At 43.7% G+C, this 17,839-nt stretch overlaps 1 non-coding gene across 1 annotated transcript; it reads right to left on the bottom strand.

Annotated features, from left to right (window-relative positions):
• Positions 1-627: 627 nt before the first annotated feature.
• On the bottom strand, positions 628-699 carry TRNAA-UGC (transfer RNA alanine (anticodon UGC)). The gene has a single exon. It is a non-coding gene; the product is annotated as a tRNA-Ala (tRNA).
• Positions 700-17,839: the final 17,140 nt, after the last annotated feature.

Here is a 17,839-nt window from a genome sequence, read left to right as displayed (position 1 = left end):
TGGGGTCTACGCTGATTGCCGTGGCTTGTGCCTGTCTCTGGAGCTCGTTTAGGCGGTGCTCTGAATCCCCTCTCCTCATGCACCCTTTTGGGAAGTCTGAGGTCTTCTGCCATCGTTCAGTAGGTGTTCTGTAGGCGTTGTTCCACATGTAGATGTATTTCTGGTGTATTTTTGGGGAGGAAGGTGATCTCCACGTCTTACTCCTCCATCATCTTGAAGGTCTCCTCCATGCTGATTTTTAAAGAGCTCTGGGCAAGGAGCCCAGTGCATTTGCAGGAGAGGCTGAGGTCTTCTCTGGTGTGACCTGGAGACGTTGCAGAGCGGCTCCTCCACTTCCTCTGCAGTGGGCACACTGCCCGTCCTGATATTTACAAAGAGGAGCCATGGAACAATGACATAAGAACCAGGAGGAGAGGGGCACTTTCCAGGCACCCCTCCATGATAGGCAGGTGCTGAGCAAGCACAGTGGACCCCCAGCGAAGCTTAGGACCCGGGCATCTGGGTGGAGAGGGAATGAGCATCTCTGCTCACTCTCAGGTGTTTTAGGCCCCCATAGTGACTGCTTTAGCCACAATGTTTGAACAATATTCCATCATTATTCCACTAGAGAAAAATAGAGCCAATACCTGGAGGTGCTGGGGATTGAACCCAGGGCCTCATACATGCAAAGCATGTGCTCTATCACTGAGCTACACCCCCTCCTAACTAGCCACCATGAGCTAAAGGCTTGTGGACGTGCATTGTCCTGTCCTACCCCATGGAGACTAATCAAGTTTTGCTCATTTGGAGGTTTCTGGGCCACCTTATGTCTCTTCTCCACAGCTGTCTATGGAGGGCGTGGGCTGAGTCTCCTGGGGGTCAGGGTTAGGCTGTGGTTGACAACAGTTTTGTGTCCAAGGGATCCCAGTTCCTACAGGAGAATTGTGATGCCTGGGCAGGCAGTGTGTAGGGCAGACTGCACCTGGTAGGTGCCTTAAGAGACATGGAGTTGGGCTGAGGGCAGCTACAAGAGGATGCTGGGACTTCTGGGTCCTCCCCACACCCCGGGGGAACCACTCCTCCATGCAGGGCACAGATGTGCCGACTCCTTAGTGTTGGGGAGACTGGACAGCTCCCCCACCTCCAGCAGAAGACAGAACCCCTGGGCTATGGGTGAAGGCTGGCGTGAGTGTAGCCTGGGAAAAAGCTGCACTTCTGAAAGCCTAGAAGGCTCTTTTTTTTTTTTTTTGAATTTATTTGTGATATTTCAAACAATTTACTTCCAAGTAAGCAAAATTCTTTGCATAGAAGAAACAAAATAATAGAAGCCAACAGATGAACAGAGAGATGAGGTGGTAGGTTATGCTTAGAGAATATTTGTTTTCTAATGTTAGCTCAGATTAATCCGTGAACTATTTTATGTATTGTCACCAAAGAGAAGGAATAATACAAGAAGCTTACAATGACCTGCAACCAGCAGTATTTCTGCATCTCCATTTCATTGAGGCCTCTTGGTTATCAACTAATGAGACATTTTCTCTCATGAAACTCGGCATATTCCTATTAATTGCTTCCTATGTCCAGGTACTAAGAGGTAGGTTTCTTTTCTTTTTTAAAAAATTTTTACTGGGGTATAATTGATTTACAATGTTGTGTTAGTTTCAAGTGTACAGCAAAGTGAATCTTTATACAAATACATATTTGGAAGGCTCTTTAAGGCACTGGCTCCCTGGACATAAGTCTGCACCAGTGGGTAGTAATCTACCAGAAAGTGAAGGGCCAGGGATTTGGGAGACAGTGTCCTTCTGGTCCTCACTAGCCACTAGCCCCTGAGGCTGAGGGCTGGTGCACCCTGTAAGGCGCCCACCTTTCCTCAAAGCTTCAGCTGTTTCTCTTACTTTCTTGGAATCTCAGGTTTCAGTGACCTTAGTCTTAAATTGCTTCTGGGGTGTGTTGTATTATTTCATTGAAATTTAATGATTTTGATTATATGGTCCTGCTTATTTCACTTAACTTCTATTTTTTTTTAATTAAGAAGTTTTAGAATTTCTGTTCTTTTCTGTAAAATGGTTCTATTTTTAATTTTTAATAATTTGTTTTCTCTTATAATTTTTAACATCACTTTTTGTTTTAAAAATTAATTTCTAAAGAGTTTAAAAATAATTTTTAACTTTTAAAATTGCCTTTTAGTAATCATTTCATGATCTATATAAATCAAATCATTATGCAGTACACCTTAAACTTACACAGTGTTTCATATCCATTATATCTCAAGAAACCTAGAAGACAAAAATTGCCTTTTAGTTTGTTACATTAATCTTTAGAGGATTTCCTTTTGATTCTTATCACATGGTACATTTACTATTTTTACATTGGCCAGTAAAATATTTACATTGCATTTTACTCCCTTGCCCTTTAATACTTAATGACAAAACTTTTCATCTTCTTTTATACTTTTACTTTTTAAATCAGTTTTTATTTTCGTTCTCTTTAGTGTCCTTTTACATCTTTTAAAAGTGTTAGATGTTGTAGATAACCCTCAAAAATCTCATGTTTTTGAGCAAACCTGCTTCACCGTTTGTAAAAATTCCTGGTCTACAAGTTTGCAGGCACGTGTGTTGCTACCAAAGAGCAGGGACGTGCGTTGAAGAGTGAGAGAAAAGCCACGCCATAAACAGCAGGCTGTGCTGACTTTTGCTGCATGACAATGAACTTACTACAGACCTAGCAGCTTAAAACAGCACTCAGTTATCAGCTCCTAGTTCTGTAGATCAGAGGTCTGGGAGAGGCATGGCTGGGTCCTCGGCTCAGGGTCTTGTAAGGCTGGAATCAAGATGCCCCTGGGGCTGTGTTCCTCTCTGGAGGTCCTGGAGAAGAATCCACCTCTAGGATCACTCAGGTTGTTGGCTGAATTTAGTTCCTTGTGGTTGTAGGACTGAGGTTCCCATTTCCTTGATGTTTGATTTCTGCTCCTGGAAGCTGCCTCCATCCCTCCTCAGATGTCCCCCCTCTATCTTCAAAGCCAGACACAAATCTCTCTCATGTTTTGACCCCTCTTCCCAGGAAGAGCCTAGTCCCTACTTTTAAAAACAGTTTTATTGATATATAAGTCACATACCATTTGGTGTACAATTTAGTTGTTCTTAGTATACTCACACAATTGTGTAACCATTATTGTGGCATGATTTGAGAATGTTTTTATCACCCCCCCACCAACCAAAGAAACCCCATACCTCATTATCAGTCACTCCCCATTTTGCCTCAGTTCCAACTAATCAACTCTCTGTTTCTACAGATTTGCCTATTCTGAACTTTTCATACAAATGGAATTATTCAAGATGTGGTCTTTTGTGATTGATTGGTTTCTTTCAGTTAGCGTAACAAGGTTCACTCACACTGTAGCATGTGTCAGTACTTCATTCCTTTTTGTGACTGAATAATATCCCATTGTATGGATATACCACATTTTGTTAATCCATTCATTAGTTGATGGACATTTGAGTTGTTTCTACTTTGTGGCTATTATAAGTAATGCTGCTATGAACATCTGTGTACAAGTTTTTGTGTGGACATATGTTTGCATTTCTCTTAAGTATACACTTAGGAATGGAATTGCTGAATCAAATGATAACTCTATGTTGAACTTTATGAGAAACTGCCAACTGTTTTCATGGCAGCTGCACAATTTTATATTCTTTTCAACAATGTACGAGGGTTTCAATTTCTCCACGTCTTTACCAACAGTTGTTATTATCTGTCTTTTTTGATTATAGTCTTTAGTGGATGTGAAGTGGTATCTCATTTTTGATATGCTTTTTCTTAATGACTAATGGTATTTTTCATGTGCTTATTAGTCATTTGTATATCTTCTTCAGAGAATTGTCTATTCAAATTCTTTGTCCATTTAAAAAATTGAGTTTTCTTTTTATTGAGCTGTAAGAGTTCTTTATATGTTTTGGATACTAGACCCTTATCAGATATTTGATTTGCAGATATTTTCTCCTAGTCTTTGGGCTGTCTTTTCTCTTTCTTGAGAGTGTCCTTTGAAGCATGCAAATTTTAAATTTTGATGAAGTCCAATTTATCTGTTTTTTTTTCCCTTTGGTTTCTTTTGCTTTTGGTGTTCTATCTAAGAAGACTCAGCCTAACTGAAAGTCACACAGATTTACTCTTATACTTTCTTCTATGAGTTTTATAGTTTTAGCTCTTACATTTAAGTCTGTGATTCATTTTGAGTTCATTTTTGTATATGTTATGAGATAGGAGTCTGAATTCATTCTTTGCATGTAGATATCCAGTGGTCCTAGCACCATTTGTAGAAAAGACCACTCTTTACCTATTGCGTTGTCTTGGCACCCTTGTCAAAAATCAATGGACCATAGATGTATGAAACTTTTCTGGATTCTCATTTCTAATCCATTGATCTTTAGGTCTACCTTTATGCCAATACTAACTTGATTACTATCACTTTGCAGTAAGTTTCGAAAGTGGGATGTGTGAGTCCTCCAACTTTGTCCTTATTTAAAAAAATTTTTTTTGGCTATTTGCATCCTTACATTTCCTTATGAATGTTAGGATCCACTTGTTTATTTCTGTGAGAAATAAAGTTGGGATTTTGATAAGGATTGCACTGAATCTGTAGGTCATTTGGGGGCACATTGCCATCTAAACAGCATTAAGTCTTCCAATCCATGAACACAGGATGTCTTTCTATTTAATTTCTTGCAATGATGTTTTATAGTTTTCAGTACTCAAGTCTTGTACTTCTTTTCCTGAGCATTTTATTATTTTTTTGATGCTATTGTAAAGGGGATTGCTTCCATAACATCATTTTGGTATTGCTAGTGTAAAGAAAAATAATTGATTTTTTTAATATCAATCTTGTATCCTGAAACTTTGTGAGCTCATTTATTAGTTCTCAAAGTTCCTTAGGATTTTCTGTATATAAGATCATGTCATCTACAAAAAAAAGATAATTTTACTTCTTCTTTTTCAATCAGTATAAATTTTATTTCTTTTTCTTGCCTAATTGCCCTGGCTAGAACCTCCAGTACAATGCTGAATAGAAGTAGTGAGAGGGTCATCCTTGTCTTGTTCCTGATGTTAGGGAGGAATTTTTCTTTCCTTCATTATTTAGTGTGATGTTAGTAATATGTTTTAGAAAATGCTCTTATGTTATTTTTTATGAGACTTTGAAATATTTACAGATGAAGTGAGGTGATACTTTGGATTTACTTTAAAATAATCCAGCAGAAAGAGAATGGAGGGTATAAATGCTTTTAAAGGGGAATAGACATATGTTGATAATTATTGAAGCTAGGTGATGAGAACAAAAGGGTTCGTTATATTGTTAGCTCTAATCTTGTGTGTGCTTGAAAATTTACATAATAAAACTTAAAAAAAAGTCCTCATTTTTTACTCAGTCCTCAGATCCCTGTAGATCATTGGTTGAGGGCTCTAGGATGGGATGGAGCCTCAGTTGGGTTTAATTACAAGCAACATGATGTAACACGTGTCCAGCTCTAGGTCAGAGGCAGGAAGAACATCTTTGGCTAGAATATGCCGTCACTGTGTCTCAGCACAGGTCTGGCTCCTTTTGGAGACCAGGGTGCATGTATGATTGGGCCCTGGATGAGTGAAGTGTCAGTGAAAGGGACCGTCTTAGTCCATTTTCCTTGGATGCAGGCTCTGGGTGGGGCAAAGTTTCCAGCCCCAGTAGTTACTTGGGTGGTAATCCTAGGAAACCTAGTGGAAAATGGAGAAGAGAGATGGGGAAGGGAGGAAACCCAACAAAGAATGCCTTATGAAGCCAATCACCACCTGTGACACTGGCCCTTAAACCGCTGAGGAACTTTTGGTGAAAACACCGAACAGGTGTCACACTCCTCCCAAACTAGGCGCTGGGGAATTTTCACACTGGCTCTGCCTTTTGTTGAGAGTTGCTCCTTGGGATCTTTAATTCTCCAGCGTAAAGCCCTCCGGCAAGGAGATGCAGCTGCAGGGGTTGAAAGTGGGGTGGGCAGACCTTCACTACAGTGATGTGGCTCAAGGGCATGGTGGGCGGGGCAGTGGGGTGGGCGGGGCGGTGGGGGGGAGCAGTGACGGCATCTACCACAGTGAAATTTCTACCTGACGGTATATTTACCTTCAATGTGTTTTCACCATTGTTCTGTCCTGCAATTAACCTTGGATGTCACTTAAGCATTCACCCAGAAATCCACCTCTTTCCCAGGAAATGGACTACAGAGTCGTCTTATTAGTCACTTAATTCAACCTCACCTTTTCATTCAAGGTCATCCCATAGATTCCCAGAGAAGTGATATTGAAAATGAAAGAAAACTGAGATGCAGTCTTTTGAGCTGTCTCATACATTTATTATGCAATTTGAGTCAGCGAAAGGCAACAGTAGTGACTCCCGTTTTCAAGGCTAAGTGGAAGAATATCTCTGATACAACCTCTGGCTTCAGCCACACTACCCGCTGGGAAATTGGATCTCCCACACCTCCATCTTCTTGGGCTCTCCAGCAGCCTCAGAAAGCAATTAGGAACCATGTGTCTGGTTCTCCTGGCAGCCAAGAGATGACCCAGTCCCATGGTATGTGGATAAATATTTAATAACTAGCTCTACGGGAAAAAAACCCAAAGCCTGAATTTTTAAACATTTGCCCATTTCCGTGGTGTAGATGTTCCCACCGTGGCTGATTTCAAGCTACCAAGGGTTTAACAACTGGCTTGCAAAATTCCTGAAGGTTTACTAATTGGCTCTTGTGAGCTGTTACAAACTGGCTCCAGCACACCACGGCCACAGAGGAATACTCCTCTCCCGGAGACCTGTGCTTCAAGCCAGTCTTGGCGAATCTTGCCAGCAGCTTCAGCAGCATGAATGGTACCAGCCCTGATGGGACCCATCGGAAAGAAGTGGCTGACCCACACCGCTCTGCCAAGGCAACCAGACTGAAACCGAGCAGGACCCTATGGGGCCTTCCCAGGACAGACACCAGCCCTCCCCGTCCCCCCGGCAATGTCCTCAGCCTGCCTCTTGTCTGTAGGAAAACTTCAGCCGAAGGATAAATTTAATCAGAGAAATGAGAAAATGAAAAAGCAAAGAAAAATAGTCAAACAGGACAAAATAGTAATAGTTTAGCCATTAAACAGATTCAAGGACATTTATTTTCTCCTCAAGGGCTATAGATAATATTCTGAGCCATATCTTTTGAGCTGTTTTGCAGATACTGAAACCTCCACCAGGTAGAAGAAGTTAACTACATGATGCCCAGACTGTAGCCATGACCTAAGCTGCTCCATCTCACACAATTCTGAAAACCGGCCTCAAAGAAGTGGGAACAAACCAGCTCTGGAGCCGAAGATTAACTGTACTTAAAACAATCAAGATGACTCTGATCAGACCACCACACGACCAATTTCAAGATGATTGTCTGAGCTAACAGTGCTGTTCTGCACGTAGCCCCCTCCCTATATACACCTGAAACTCCCCTTTAAAAGCTCTTGCCCCCTGATTGGCAGTGGGGAATTGGCTTTTGGACCTGAGTCTGCCTTCTCCCCAGGTTGCTGGCCTCCTGGATAAAGCAATCTTTCCTTTCCTTCTAATACTTGTCTCTCGAATACTGGCTTTCAAGTGGTGAACAGCTGAACCTGAGTTTGGTAGCAAGACCTCACAGCAGTCCTGCACAGACCCTTGGCAGTTCTGAAAACCAAGGGAGGACAGATGTTGAGCCTTGGAAAGATGGCTGTCACTGACCAGCAAAGGCAACAATGCAGAAGTCCACAGCTGTAGGGACAAACTTCACCAGGCTAAAGGGAGAGGTTATCATGGAGATTGCTCTGCATTTGCTCTTGGAGTTTACAGAGTCCCAGCCATCTCTGTCTTGGTCAGCACACCCTGACAGAGGTGATGGAGCTTTGCTTTGCTAACATAAACTTCACTTGAGTTTGGTAATCATACAGTCACTCTTCATGAATTCCTTCTGCTTTCTTGAATAGAAGCCAAAGTTAATTTTTGAGTAATGGACAGAGCCCAGTGTTTGGCAGGTCAGCTAACTGAGTTAAAGAGAAATGCCCATGTGCACGTGAGAGTGGGCCTTTGTACCCAAGAAGACAGGAAGTACAAACTCTGGAAAACTTCACGTTCAACCTAATTTACTATTGGGTTACAGTTAACTTAGTTGGCTAATTATATTTAAATTAGTTGACTAGTTTTCTAAATTGGTGTTTTGCTAGAACTCCCGGAAAATGTGGAGTGAGGGGGGAAACTGGGTTAGGAGATAGTATTTTAAAAAACCTAAATTTAGGATAATTTGAGAAATTATTTTTGGAGCGTCTCCAGAAAAAATTTTATAATTAAAGAGCATGGCATTTTGTTTGAGCCTAAGTTTTTGATGAAATGAACATACTGTACTTGCACTACAAGACAGTATTTATCCATTGTGCTAAACTGACAGGTCAGAGGATTACGTGTTTCTTTTGAAAGCTAAAAGAAGTTTCCATTGGACGTGAAATCTTTTAAAGCTTCATAGTTCTGGGCCGAGGAAAGATGGCCTTGGCTAACAAAACTGATGTTTCCTTCTGTTGTTTCCTACTGCAGAGCTGAGAGCTTTCTCTCTCTTTTTTTTTTTTTTAATAAATTTATTTATTTACTTTTGGCTGCATTGGGTCTTCGTTGCTGCATGCGGGCTTTCTCTAGTTGCAGCAAGCGGGGGCTACTCTTCGTTGCGGTGAGCGGGCTTCTCATTGCGGTGGCTTCTCTTGCTGTGGAGCACGGGCTCTAGGCGTGCGGGCTTCAGTAGTTGTGGCACGTGGGCTCAGTAGTTGCGCCTCATGGGCTCTAGAGCGCAGGCTCAGTAGTTGTGGCGCACAGGCTTAGTTTCTCCATGGCACGTGGGATCTTCCCAGGCCAGGGATCAAAACCATGTCCCCTGCATTGGCAGGCGGATTCTTAACCACTGCGCCACCAGGGAAGTCCCAGAGATTCCTCTTTTATTAGCAAGTTTCCACACTAGGAATGAGCACATAGTTCTGTTCATTTTCTGTCTGCGATATAATATCTCAGTGCTTTAGGCTGGAAGAAAACAATTAAAGAGAAGGAAAGAAATCCTCCTCACTTCTACAAAATCCCTGGTGATGACAGTGATGCTGTTGATATCAAATGAGCCATGGATAAAAGATACTGTATGTAAATATCACCTGGGAGAACTTCCTTAAATTGATCTATTTTAAAGTTGATTTTTAATGCATAAAACATCTTTTGAAAACACTGTCTCTCTTGCACATGTATCCCGCTTTATCAATTATCGCTAACAAATGACACCTCCCGGGGATGATTAGACACAATTAAAATCTGCTCTTGAAAGCTCTCCAATTTGCCCTCAAATATATGTTTATTGGTTTCACCAGACAATTGAGAGGGAGAGAGAGATTGAGATTCACTGAAGGTTTGGAAGAGTGCTCTGCTGGGGTCATCTTTGGGCAAAGGATTTTGGCCCTGCCCTGTAGTTAGATGCTCATGGCAGCAGGTGTGAGAAAGCCTGGCATGGTGGCATCGATTTCTTCGAAAATCAGATTCTGTTCCCCAAAGTGTCTCTCTCTTTCTCCCTCCCTCCCTCCCTCCCTCCCTCTCTCTCTATCTCTCTCTCTCTCCCTCCCTGTCCTGTCTGGAGCAGGCTGGCAGGTGTGGGCCTGGGGAGAAGGTGTCAAAGGAAGGGTGATGTGATGCAGGGGAGGACAGGGGATGGGAAGTGAGGTTTCTGCCTGTCTTCACCCTGGACTGGCCCCGGCTGTCCCTGTTTGCCGCCTGGACCCCAGCACCAGCCTGTAACCCATCTCCCTGCTGCCACGCTTGCCTATTCCAATCATTTCCCACCCAGCTCGGCTGCCAGAGGGGACTGAAAATGGGCATCTTCCCATGTCACTGGCCTTCCCGAGGGCTGTCTCTCTGTGCCTGGCTGAGTCCTGGCGTGATGTCCCCTCCTATCCTCCTACTTCATCTCATAACACTTCCTTTTCTCAGTTCCTTACACGTGCTTATTTCTTCTCGCTGCTCGGATGGTCCATGCCTTTTACTCTGGAATGTTCTTCACTTTCTCTCCCAGCGTCTGCCTCTCTCCTTCCCTCAGATCTCAGCCTCAATCCCGCACCCTTGGAGAGACTCCCCAGCTGGGGTTCCCCTGGAGCTACTTCCTAAGACCCTCCACTTTAGCCCCTTGTTTCCTCCCACTTGTATTATTTCATTGTGAGTCTGTCTCCTTGTGGTCACTCTTGCTCTCGTGTTACAGTTGAAGAAAGATTTGGGACTCTCCCAGGCTTATTATTTACCGAGTGATACAGTCAGGCCTCCAATGGGACAGTCTTGGGTGTTTCCTGCTCAGCCTAACACACTGAGTTTGAGGGAAGTGCACAAGTTCAAATGCAGGTCAGGCCGTATGAAGGGTGGGGATCCAGACTTCGGATCTATCTCTCTAGAAGCTGTGGTTGCATCTGAGGGAGTTAATGCGAACACTAGAGGAGAGAAGATGCAGACTGGACAAGGTTCCAAAGTTTCTTGGGCTCCTGGTCCACCTTTCACAATTCTTCAAGATGTGATGTATCTGGGTTGGCCCTTGTCTCCTCCAGAGGCTTGCCTGATAGCTTGGGTTCTCAGTGAGCCCCCTGCCTCTGGCCCTGGCCTGCAGAATGAAGTATCTGTGGATGGGGTGAAATCTGAAGAAAGCCAAGGTAGGATCAGTTTTCGCTGTTTCCAGAAAATAGCCATTTGAGATCTTTCTTGGCTTACAGATCACCTTGAGAATCTGAGGAAAGCTGAGAGCATCATAGAGAAATACACATCCATTTTCATACATAACATTAGTAGCATCTTGGTTCCCCCATCACCATCCAGAGGTCCCCCGGGGGTCAAAGATGCCAGATTAAGAACATCCACCCTAGAAGGTCTTTTCCAGTAAGATTGGAGAAGGCTATGTCTGGACACTTTTCTTTTTTTTTTTTTTTTAATTAATTAATTTATTTATTTATGGCTGTGCTGGGTCTTCGTTTCTGTGCTAGGGCTTCCTCTAGTTGTGGCAAGCAGGGGCCACTCTTCATTGCGGTGCACGGGCCTCTCACTATCGCGGCCTCTCTTGTTGCGGAGCACAGGCTCCAGACGCGCAGGCTCAGTAATTGTGGCTCACGGGCCCAGTTGCTCCGTGGCATGTGGGATCTTCCCAGACCAGGGCTCGAACCCGTGTCCCCTGCATTGGCAGGCAGATTCTCAACCACTGCGCCACCAGGGAAGCCCTGGACACTTTTCTTGATTGGAGTTCCCAAGTGTGTCAAAAAGAGAAATTGTAAACTGCCTTAAGTCTGAAGCACCTTCACTTTCTACAGCAGAGTTCAGAGTGGTATTGAACATGTGCTCCCATTTTTAGGAGAATACCATTTGGCTGATCACCAAGAGAGGGTGACGGCGGTCCTGGGTACAGAGTGGACATCAGCTCACGTGTGTGCTGGGACAGTATAAACTGCACGATCAGCTCAGTGTGAAGGAAGTGTCAAGAACACCCTATTGCTGCCAGTTTTGGAGTGGACACTTTGAGTTTGTTCTTTTCACCAACTTTGTGAATTCCTTCGTTCCATCCTTCACGACCTTTGCCAGATTTCTGCTTCCGGTGAGAGCAATGAGCTGGGGGAAGACAAGTGAGCCCAGATGGCAGAGCTCGTTCCTTGGGGCCATCTGGTTGTCACCACAGGCAAAGGTATTATTTTCAAGAGGTATTTAAACCTCCGTTTTCCAGGGAGTGCCTATTACATGGTCTATATAGAGATGCCCTAATAAGAGAAGTTTGGGGTGAATGAAGCCTCTTTTAAGATAGTTATATAAACATAACTATTCATAAATAAGGGGTTGGAGAAACTCAGGTTGGTGATTGTAGGACCTGAGGAGGAGGAGGAAAGGAGAGAGGAGTTTTGGTTTTTTTAAAATATTTATTTATTTATTTTGTTGCACTGGGTCTTAGTTGCAGCAGGCAGGCTCCTAAGTTGCGGCTCGCCAGCTCCTCAGTTGTGGCACATGGGCTCCTTAGTTGTGGCATGTGAACTCTTAGTTGTGGCATGTATGTGGGATCTAGTTCCCCGACCAGGGATGGAACACGGGCTCCCTGCATTGGGAGCACAGTCTTAACCACTGCACCACCAGGGAAGTCCCGAGAGAGGAGTTCTTTCCACCCAGCACAATCCCCACCCATTCTGGGGAACTTCGCTCATCTGTCTTTTATTCTGTTTCTTGCTCTCCATGGGAGCTGCCATGATAGTCCTGCATGGCCCCACCTGCTGGCTTCAGTGGACAACTGACTCAACTTGGGAAAAGTGATTTGTGGGGTTTGGATTTGGAACAGAAGAAAAGAAGCCAGTCTTCTTCAGGTGCCTGAAGTTGAGACCTGCCGCTGTGGCTCCTGCCATGTGGACTAGAGAAGTGAGGTGGGCTGGGGAGGGAGATGAGAGATGGAGAGACACTCTGACATTCCCCCGAGATTCACTTTTTCCCTGAAGTCTGGATGGATTTTTACTACTGAGTTCTTAAGAAACCCCAGGATTTAAAATGTACATCTCCCTTTTTTGCTTCTATGACTTTGAGTCGGGTTTCTGTTATTTGCCACCCCAAGAATTCTCAACATTGAAACCTCAAGAGGTTCAGGGTCAGGTCTGTCTAGGGCATAACCGCTGCACAAAGGAAGGGGACACTGCTCAGTCAGGGCACATGACACGGGCACAGGTCTCTGAATCATTGAGCGTGGGACAGAAAACTTAGAGATGGGATGTCACAGAGGGTGCAGAAGACCAGGAATGGGTTGGCCATCTTGCCTAAAAAGTACGTTGGGAGAACGAATCTCAGGAGTCTAGCCAATGTGGGGAGCCCCAGCCCGAAGCACAGCTCTCCAATGTTTCTCTTTTGGTAGAAGAGTGTCTGATTAGACATATTCCCTTTGTGAATCAAGGTGTCCTTGTGTGATCTTCATAAAAGGAATCACATGGTGATACATAAAGAATGAACATAAAACAATTGGCTAAAACTTCTCCAATGAGTGCCATTTGGGTTCATGAAGTTAGTTAATGACTCAGTAGTAGAACTAGACGTTGATGATCTTTTAAAAATTTTTTTTATTTTTAAAATTTTAAAATGTTATTTATTTATTTATTTTAATTTATTTTTTGGCTGCATTGGGTCTTTGTTGCTGCACGCAGGCTTTCTCTAGTCGCGGCGACTGGGGGCTACTCTTCGATGCAGTGCGCGGGCTTCTCATTGCGGTGACTTCTCCTGTTGCGGAGCACGGGCTCTAGATGCACGGGCTTCAATAGTTGCAGCACACTGGCTCAGTAGTTGTGGTACGTGGGCTTAGCTGCTCCGCAGCATGTGGGATCTTCCTAGACCAGGGCTAGAACCCATGTCTCCTGCATTGGCAGGTGGATTCTTAACCACTGTGCCACCAGGGAAGTTCCCACAAGGTTATCTGAATGAGACCAAGGAGAGGTGTAATCTTATCACGCCTGATCTTCAGGGGAAGCTGGCAGCTCAGTACATCCTCATTTTTTCCCCCTCCTCCAAAGAGACAACTTCATCTTGGAAATATAAAATTTAAGAGCTGGAGAGACCTAAGAGGTCATATGGGTTCTTTAGCAAGGATGCTGGAGTGGATTTCCCTTGTTCCACAACCCCTCTGAAACTGTATATAAATGTTTTTTATTAACTACTTCTTGGGAGAAGGTCCATGGCTTTCATCAGGTAGCTCCAGGACTTGCAACCCCAAACTGGTTAAGATCTACCATCCAACTGACTCATACATGGAAAGACTGAAGCCCAGGGAGAGGAGAGTTTTGGTAATGGTCCTGTGGGTAGGTGATAGCAAAGCCCGGATAAGGAATGAAATCTCCAATGTTCCAGACTGCTCTTCCCCCATTATTGTGCTTTGTAAAGAACCTGTCGTAGGTTCCCAAAGAAACTTAATTTGCTTCAGAGAAATGTGACGGCTGTAAGCCATGCACTCCTTAACTGGGGATTAATTAGTAAATAAGAGCTTTCCAGCTTCCAGAATGGAAGAGGTTATTATAATATTTCTGGTTATGACTTTGTATTAAAAAAATATGGTTCACCAATGTTCTCAAAGATCTGTGTAAATATTAACTCCTTAATCTTCTTATTGACTCCACATGACAGATTTTTGTTTTCTAACTCGGGAATTACACTTCTACTTTCATTAGATTTAAGGCATCTTAAGAGTAAAAACTCATAAAGCAAAACAAAATACCTAGAAATAAATAGAAAATTTATCTAACACAAGGAAAAGGATCTCAGATGAATCATTTTCTACAACTGGGTGCTGAATTTGGCATTAAAATTCCTGGTTATAAAGGCAAAAAGGAAACACAGCTTCCATTCTTTATGCAGGTACCCAAGACAGACTAGTATTATTTCCATTTTGCTATAGAAGAAACACAAGGATTTATCTAACATGCGTTCTTAAGCAAATAATTTGGCATTTCTAGCTTGGTTTGCCTGTTTATAGAACCAAAGTATTGATAGTAATGGGTAATGCCCCCTTCCCAGGGAAAGCAGGATGGATATTAATGAAAATTTAAGTGGCTTCACCAGCCCAATGCCATGTAGACAAGCCTTCCAGAAAGGTGAGGGGAAGTGGGAAAATTTGGTTTCATGGTAATAGTGATTATTTTCAACAGCTCATATTGTTTCCATCTTTCCAGAGTCTCCTGCAGAAACAATGCCTCATCTAACCTCAGTTCCTCATGAACTCAGCTCCATTCGTGTGTCCTCTCTTTGAACTTTGCCTCTTGTTATGGTAGATGACCCTCACCAATGCCTCCATCCCCTCCTGTTCTGATGCTGGAGTGCCAGGCCCCCACACCGCAAACCTACCATGTGTCAGTCATGGCACTGGAAGACGATGCAGGGTGTCTCATAAAAACTCCATGAGGAAGTAATTTAATAGTCATGTTGCTGATCAGGGAATTGATACCCAGCTACTCCCTGATTTCCTTTCATCTGCTTTCCATTCTTGTGACTTTACCTCTTCCAAGGTCACCAACGACTACAAAGTATCATGGGAAAAGTGACAAACTGGTCAATTAATTTTTATAAAATACTTTTTTTAGTGAATATGAAAGTAATACAGCTATTTGAACACATATGAAAAACATAAGAAGAATACAGATAATTATGAAAATACCTGTAATTGCACGAGAGATGCAGTAGCCCTGGAGGTGTGTTGCTTTAATCTTTCTTCAAGAAAAAACCTTGCCATTCAGCTGCAAGCAGTGCAGTTAGCTGTGCCCTTGGGACCTGCCTCAGTGTTGGAGACAAGGCCACTGTCTTCTTGGGTGGCCCCTCGCCAATGATAGAGCAAGAATATTAGCACCTGGTAATTCCTGCTCAATATAGGACTCTTCTGATGGGCAGTTCTCACTCCAGAGCTCCCTGAGGGTTAGCAGAGGCCAGAAGACTCTGGAGTATCAAGTTCCATGTTCCACTGGAAGGGCTGGGGTTGCGCTGTTCACCAAGGCCATCAGGAATGTGCTGGTGAGAAGACCACCAGCATCACTAAGAAGTTCAAGGGAGGCTCTCCCACTTTGTTCCCCCCCCCCACCCCAGCATGCCCTCTCTCCTGAGCCTTCCAAACCCTTCTTCTACCACCTGCCATGACAATTCAGGCACATCTGCATTGTTCCATGTGGGCCATTGGTTTCTCCTTGGAGCCACCCTAGTCCAGGGCTGAGAGTAGGAGAGGCTGTCTCAGAACTTGGCCCATGGATAGTGATTTTTATGGATATTGGAGGCCCTAAGGCAATAGAAACCATGGGCCAGTACCTGACCACCAGAAACCAGATGGTCGTAATTATCAAAACATCCAGCAAAGTTGGAGTGGTAGCAAGGGGCATGACCAGCAAAGAGCTGTGAATGTATTTAATAAAACATGGTATCCCAGGGGAAAAATGGATGGGTCTCCAACAGTGGTATGTTTCATTTATAAGATCAAAAGGAAGCAAGATTGAATGAGCAGGAGGCCGAGGGTGGTCATTCCAAGGAAAAGTCACAGACTCTTGCCCAGGTCCAGTCAAAGTCTGCTTTAATCAAGAAGATGTGGTACATATACACAATGGAATACTACTCAGCCATACAAAAGAATGAAATAATATCATTTGCAGCAGCATGGATGGACCTAGATATTATTGTACTAAGTGAAGTAAGTCAGAAAGAGAAAGACAAATACCATAATGTCCCACTTATATGTGGAATCTAAAGTGTAACACAAATGAACTTATCTAGGAAAGAGAAATAGGCTCACAAATATAGAGAACAGACTTGTGGTTGCCAAGGGGGAGGAGGAGGCGGGGAGGGATGGAGTGGGAGCTTGGGGTTAGCAGATGCAAACTAGTATATACAGGATGGATAAATAACAAGGTCCTACTGTATAGCACAGGGAACTATATTCACTATCCTGTGATAAACCATAATGGAAAAGAATATAAAAAAGAATGCATATATATGTATAATTGAATCACTTTGCTGTACAGTAGAAATTAACACAATGTTGTAAACCAACTATACTTCAATAAAAAAGCAACAAAAAAAGTCCACCTTAGAATGTATCAGGTAGTTTGGTGAATCTTGTGATTGACGTATTTCATAGTTGGAAGAACCGCCATATTGTTTCATTGGATCCCAGAATGAGAGCTACCACAGCGGGGATGGTTAAGCGGAAGCCCCTGAATCTACTTCCTCCCCCACCCCAACCCCAATGTAACAAATAAAATAATATCACAGACTGTGAGGGAAGGAGGAGTAGGGGCTATTAGTGCATCATCAAAGACCTATAATGCAGAGGGGTGGTCCTGATCATAATTCCATTTAATTTGCTAGTCTGGCTCCTGCAGAAACAACATGGATCTGGAGAGTAACTCGAGACTACTCCAACTTCATCCAAGTGGTAGCCCCATTGCAGCTGCTGCATTGGACGAGGTATCGTTGCTAGCATACAGCCTTGGGACATGTTATACAATCATTGATTTGGTAATGTGTTCTTTTCTACCTCAGTCAGGAAAGAGCGACAGAAACCATTCATATTCACCTGTTACGGACAACAACATGCATTCATAGTTTTTCCCATGCGTTGTATTAACTCTCCTGACCTCTATCATAATATGGGTTAAAAAGGGCTTTGGACCATTTGGACATCCTGCAGAACATCACAGGAATCCATGACATGGATGACACGTAATGACGAACAAGATGCTGGAGGCCTTGGTAAGTGAGACGCATGTGCTACAGGGGTGGCAGGCAAATACTAGGGAGATTCAGGGCCTGTGACTTCAGTGTAGGTTTTAGGGATTCAGTTGTTGGGGGCACATTTGGAATTCCCGCCAAAGTAGAAGACGGTTGACTACATCTTGCATCCTTTCCTAAAAAAAGAAAGAACACCACCTGGAATGCTTCTTCTGTTTCTGGAGGCGGCATATTCCACACCTAAAAACCTTGCTTTGGTCTGTGTACTGGGTGACACGGAAGGGCTGCCCTTTGAGGGGCCTCAGAGTAGCAAACGGATCTTCCACCATCTCCATCATCTCCACGACCTGGGCGCGTTAGAAGTGCCTGAGCCACCAGCATGGAATCCCGTACAACACGGCATTAACACAAAGGAAGGGGGGGGGGGGGGGAGCCCATGAGCATGAGATCGTTTGGTGTGCTACACATCCCACCTTCCAGAAACTGCCAGCCCAAAGAAGTGCTGAAATGGCCTGCGAGGCACAACTGAGATGCCAGCTCAGAGGCAATAATCTGAGGATGGGGTGCAGTAGGTGCCCT

Source organism: Balaenoptera ricei, chromosome 7 (genome assembly GCF_028023285.1).
Source record: "Balaenoptera ricei isolate mBalRic1 chromosome 7, mBalRic1.hap2, whole genome shotgun sequence".
In the NCBI taxonomy this organism is placed as follows: Eukaryota; Metazoa; Chordata; class Mammalia; order Artiodactyla; family Balaenopteridae; genus Balaenoptera; species Balaenoptera ricei.
This window is presented reverse-complemented; position numbering and strand designations above follow the sequence as displayed.